Genomic DNA, 6,753 nt, shown 5'->3' on the forward strand with positions numbered 1-6,753 from the left:
CTTGTATGTGAATGACATACTAATTTTTGGGACAAGTCTCAAAGTGATTGAGGAGGTTAAAACCTTCTTATCTCAGTGTTTCGAGATGAAAGATCTTGGAGAAGCTGATGTTATATTAAACATCAAGTTACTGAGAGATGAGAATAATGGGATGACACTTGTGCAATCTCATTATGTTGAGAAGGTGTTGAGCAGATTTGGCTATGCTGATTGCAAATCTTCTCTCACACCTTATGATCCTAGTGTCTTGCTTCGAAAGAATGAAAAGGCAACTAGAGATCAATTAAGATACTCTCAAATCATTGGTTGATACGTCTCCAACGTATCTATAATTTCTGATGTTCCATGCTTGTTTTATGACAATATCTACATGTTTTATACATACTTTATGTCATATTTATGCGTTTTCCGGAACTAACCTATTGACGAGATGCCGAAGTGCCAGTTCCTGTTTTCTGCTATTTTTGGTTTCAGAAATCCTAGTAAGGAAATATTCTCGGAATTGGACGAAATCAACGCCCAGCATCTTAGAATTGCACGAAGCTTCCAGAACACCCGAGAGCCACCAGAGGGGGGCCACAGGGCCACCAGACGTCAGGGCGGCGCGGCCCAGGGGGGGCGCCCCCCTAGTGTGTCACCGCCTCGTCAACCCTCCGACTCCGCCTCTTCGCCTATTTAAAGCCTCCTCACCTAAATCCTCGACACCGATTGACGAAACCCGAGAAAACCTTCAAGAGCCGCCGCCATCATGAAACTCCAATTCGAGGGACAGAAGTCTCTATTCCGGCACCCTGCCGGGACGGGGAATTGCCCCCGGAGTCATCTCCACCGCCGTCTCCACCGCCATCTTCACCGTCATCGCTGTCTCCATGATGAGGAGGGAGTAATTCACCTCCGGGCTGAGGGCTCCGCTGTAGCTATGTGGTTCATCTCTCTCATTATGTGATCTAGTTGAATATCATCTATGTGCTACTCTAGTGATGTTATTAAAGTACTCTATTCCTCCTCCATGATGTAATGGTGACAGTGTGTGCATCATGTAGTACTTGGCGTAGTTTATGATTATGATCTCTTGTAGATTATGAAGATAACTATTACTATGATGGTATTGATGTGATCTATTCCTCCTTTCATAGTATGAAGGTGACAGTGTGCATGATGTGTTAGTACTTGGTATAGTTGTGTTGATCTATCATGCACTCTAAGGTTAATTAAATATGAATATCGAATGTTGTGGAGCTTGTTAACTCCGGCATTGAGGTGCTCTTGTAGCCCTACACAATCATGGTGTTCATCATCCAACAAAATAGTGTAGAGTGGTTCTATTATGTGATCATTATTGAGAGTGTCCACTAGTGAAAGCAGGATCCCTAGGCCTTGTTTCCAAGCATCGAATCTCCGTTTGTTTACTGTTTTGTTGCATGTTTGCTTACTGCCATATTTTATTCAAATTGCTATTACAACTCATATACATCCATACAACTTGTATTTCACTATCTCTTCGCCGAACTAGTGCACCTATACATCTGACAAGTGTATTAGGTGTGTTGGGGACACAAGAGACTTCTTGCATTGTGATCGCAGGGTTGCTTGAGAGGGATATCTTTGACCTCTTCCTCCCTGAGTTCGATAAACCTTGGGTGATCCACTTAAGGGAAAACTTGCTTCGCTGTTCTACAAACCTCTGCTCTTGGAGGCCCAACACTGTCTACAGGAAAAGGAGTGTGCGTAGACATCAAGCTATTTTCTGGCGCCGTTGCCGGGGAGGAAAGGTAAAAGGCACTCACACTCTGGTCCCAGGTAACTAAGTTATTTTCTGGTGCCGTTGTAAGTGCTCGAAGCTATTTCCTTTAGATCCTGCAATTGCATCTTTTTGTTTCTTGTTTTTGTTTCACTAGTTAGGCATAATGGAAAGCAACATGGAGCTTTTTACTCTATTTCCTGAGTTAAGACATGGATGGTTTGATGCAAAAATTAAAAAAACCTATGGAACATATTAGTATGAACGCTTTGAACACCATTGTTGCTAATGATATGGAAAATTCTAAGCTTGGGGAAGCTGGTTTTGATGAGCATGATATTTTTAGTCCCCCAAGCATGGAGGAGAAAATTTACTTTGATGATACTTTGCCTCCTATTTATGATGATTATAATGATAGTGGTCTTTTGGTGCCACCTACTATGTAGAGTAAATTTTATTATGATTATACTATGCCTCCTACACTTGATGAGAATAATAATGATAGCTACTTTGTTGAATTTGCTCCCACTATTATTAATAAAATTGATTATGATGTGGAGAGTAATAATTTTATGCATGAGACTCATGATAAGAATGCTTTATGTGATAATTATATTGTTGAGTTTGCTCATGATACTGAAAGTTATTATGAGAGAGGGAAACATGGTTATATGTATCTTAATAATATTAAGTTTCCCCTCTTTATGCTCAAAATCTTGAAGTTACACTTGTTTTATCTTTCTATGTTTGTTGCATTATGCTTCATGAATTTGTTTATCTACAAGATTCCTATGCATAGGAAGTGGGTTAGACTTAAATGTTTTTTTAATTTGCTTTTTGATGCTCTCTTTTGTTTCAATTATTATTTCTTGGGAGCGCATCATTGAAATTACTGAGCACATCTTAATGGCTATAAAGAAAGCACTTCTTGGGAGATAACCCATGTGTTTATTTTGCTACAGTATTTTTGTTTTATATTTGTGTCTTGGAAGTTGTTACTACTGTAGCAACCTCTCCTTATCTTACTTTATTGCATTGTTGTGCCAAGTAAAGTCTTTGATAGTAAGGTTCATACTAGATTTGGATTACTGCGCAGAAACAGATTTCTTGCTGTCACGAATTTGGGTTGAATTCTCTGTAGGTAACTCAGAAAAATCTGCCAATTTACGTGAGTGATCCTCAGATATGTACGCAACTTTCATTCAATTTGAGCATTTTCATCTGAGCAAGTCTGGTGCACTTTAAAAATTCGTCTTTATGGACTGTTCAATTTTGACAGATTCTGCCTTTTATTTCGCATTGCCTCTTTTGCTGTGTTGGATGGATTTCTTTGTTCCATTAACTTCCAGTAGCTTTGGGCAATGTCCAGAAGTGTTAAGAATGATTGTGTCACCTCTGAACATGTGAATTTTTGATTATGCACTAACCCTCTAATGAGTTGTTTTGAGTTTGGTGTGGAGGAAGTTTTCAAGGATCAAGAGAGGAGGATGATACAATATGATCAAGGAGAGTGAAAGCTCTAAGCTTGGGGATGCCCCGGTGGTTCATCCCTGCATATTTCAAGAAGACTCAAGCATCTAAGCTTGGGGATGCCCAAGGCATCCCCTTCTTCATCGACAACATTATCAGGTTCCTCTACTGAAACTATATTTTTATTCCATCACATCTTATGTGCTTTACTTGGAGCGTCTGTTTGTTTTTATTTTTGTTTTGTTTGAATAAGTTCATCCTTGTGTGGGAGAGAGACACGCTCCGCTTTTGCATATGGACAAATATGTCCTTAGTTTTACTCATAATGTTCATGGCGAAGGATAAACTGCTTCATTAATTGTTATATGGTTGGAAACGGGAAATGCTACATGTGGTAATTGGTAGAATGTCTTGAATAATTTGATACTTGGCAATTGTTATAGATCATGTTTAAGCTCTTGCATCATATACTTTGCACCTATTAGTGAAGAAATACATAGAGCTTGTTGAAATTTGGTTTGCATGATTGGTCTCTCTAAAGTCTAGATATTTTCTAGTAAGGGTTTGAGCAACAAGGATGAAAGTATAGAGTCTTATAATGCTTGCAATATGTTTTTATATGAGTTTTGCTGTACCGTTTCATGCTTGTGTTTGCTTCAAATAACCTTGCTAGCCTAAGCCTTGTATTGAGAGGGATTACTTCTCATGCATCCAAATCCTTGAGCCAAAATTTTGGTTTCAGAAATCCTAGTAAGGATTGACGAGATGCCGAAGTGCCAGTTCCTGTTTTCTGCTGTTTTTGGTTTCAGAAATCCTAGTAAGGAAATATTCTCGGAATTGGACGAAATCAACGCCCAGCATCTTAGAATTGCACGAAGCTTCCAGAACACCCGAGAGCCACCAGAGGGGGGCCACAGGGCCACCAGACGTCAGGGCGGCGCGGCCCAGGGGGGGCGCCCCCTAGTGTGTCACCGCCTCGTCAGCCCTCCGACTCCGCCTCTTCGCCTATTTAAAGCCTCCTGACCTAAATCTTCGACACCGATTGACGAAACCCGAGAAACTCCAATTCGGGGGACAGAAGTCTCTGTTCCGGCACCCTGCCTGGAAGGGGAATTGCCCCCGGAGTCATGTCCACCGCCGTCTCCACCGCCATCTTCACCGCCATCGCTGTCTCCATGATGAGGAGGGAGTAATTCACCCCCGGGGCTGAGGGCTCCGCTGTAGCTATGTGGTTCATCTTTCTCTTTATGTGATCTAGTTGAATATCATCTATGTGCTACTCTAGTGATGTTATTAAAGTACTCTATTCCTCCTCCATGATGTAATGGTGACAGTGTGTGCATCATGTAGTACTTGGCGTAGTTTATGATTATGATCTCTTGCAGATTATGAAGTTAACTATTACTATGATGGTATTGATGTGATCTATTCCTCCTTTCATAGTATGAAGGTGACACTGTGCATGCTATGTTAGTACTTGGTATAGTTGTGTTGATCTATCATGCACTCTAAGGTTAATTAAATATGAATATCGAATGTTGTGAAGGTTGTTAACTCCGGCATTGAGGTGCTCTTGTAGCCCTACACAATCATGGTGTTCATCATCCAACAAAAGAGTGTAGAGTGGTTCTATTATGTGATCATTATTGAGAGTGTCCACTAGTGAAAGCAGGATCCCTAGGCCTTGTTTCCATGCATCGAATCTCCGTTTGTTTACTGTTTTGTTGCATGTTTGCTTGCTGCCATATTTTATTTAGATTGCTATTACAACTCATATACATCCATACAACTTGTATTTCACTATCTCTTCGCCGAACTAGTGCACTTATACATCTGACAAGTGTATTAGGTGTGTTGGGGACACAAGAGACTTCTTGCATTGTGATCGCAGGGTTGCTTGAGAGGGATATCTTTGACCCCTTCCTCCCTGAGTTCGATAAACCTTGGGTGATCCACTTAAGGGAAAACTTGCTGCTGTTCTACAAACCTCTGCTCTTGGAGGCCCAACACTGTCTACAGGAAAAGGAGTGTGCGTAGAGATCATTGGTTCACTCGTTATTTAGCTTTGCTACGAGGCCTGATATCGTTTGCTGTATGCAAATTTAGCCGGTTTGTGGCCAACCCGGGAGATGATCGTTGGCACGCTCTTGAGAGAGTCATGCACTATCTAAAGGGAACCATGAGTTATGGAATTCATTATATCGGGTATCCAAGAGGACTAAATTATAGTGATTCCAATTGATTTCAGATGCTAAGATGAAGGCCACAAGTGGATATGTTTTCACTCTTGGTGGTGGCGCTATTTCCTGGAAATCTTGTAAGCAGACCATCTTAACGAAGTCAACTATGGAAGCATAACTCACATCATTAGATATAGCTACTGTCGAAGCGGAATGGCTTCGTCAGCTCTTGATGGACTTGCCTATGGTTGAAAAACCAATACCGGCCATCCTCATGAACTGTGATAATAAAACTGTGATAATCAAAGTGAAAAGATCTAAGGATACTATGAAAAGTTCCAAACATATCAAGAGGAGATTGAAGTCTGTCAAAAAAGTGAAGAACTCCAGAGTGATAGCATTGGGTTATGTCCAAAGTGCTAAAAATCTGGCAGATCCTTTCACAAAAGGACTATCAAGAAACATGATAGACCTTGCATCGAGAGAGATGGGTTTGAGACCTACTTGAGTTGCCGAGGGGGTAACCCAACCTATGTGATCGGAAATTCCGTGAACTAGGACCTGGGAAAACAAACCGGAGCAACTGAGTTGAGAGAAAAATTAATACTCCCACTCCGCTGCAGATGCAATTCTCTCATAGCTACTGTAAGACAGGATAGAGAAAATTTAATACTCCCACTCCTCTGCCACCGTAATGCTGCGCCACCACCGGCATCGCCGCGCGCGTAGGTCACTATATTGGCCGCATTTTGCTTTAGCTAACTAGCGCCCACCGGTGTACCAGTAATGTAGCTTTAATTTGTCGAAAAATGTATGTTTTGATGCTCAATCGGAGCATCAATTTGATGTCGAACTATGATCATCGCATAATTTACCCGCGCCATTTCAAATTCCGCTTTTCAGTTCTATTTTTACGGTTTCTAATCTGCGCCACTGCCAAATTCGAACGAACTATCGTTTTTGGAAGACTGAAAACCACAATTTGAGTTTGCACTTCTTCGGGCCCTGTTAGAGATGCTCTAAGGAGGAAAAAACAAAGACAACAAGGCCATGACTGAAAGTGCAGGATGCATGCACCTATGCACGAAGAAAATGTGGTGAATTGGGTGGTACCGTTCGACGACACAGACCCACAGACCCACCGCTCGAGGGTAGACACCCTTGTGAGTCATTCTCATACATCCAAATATGCCCTACATTTGGATTTCAATCGTATTTCAAATCCATTTGAGCCCACGCATCATTCATTACCAAAAAGGTTAAACTTTCTTCGCTGTAGGAGCAACCCACCTCGCTTGGCCCCATCGCTGCCATTTATCAGGATAAATTAAGAAACAAATTGCTAATTAGGCTAGCCTGACT

Source organism: Lolium rigidum, chromosome 3 (assembly GCF_022539505.1).
Source record: "Lolium rigidum isolate FL_2022 chromosome 3, APGP_CSIRO_Lrig_0.1, whole genome shotgun sequence".
Classification (NCBI taxonomy): Eukaryota; Viridiplantae; Streptophyta; class Magnoliopsida; order Poales; family Poaceae; genus Lolium; species Lolium rigidum.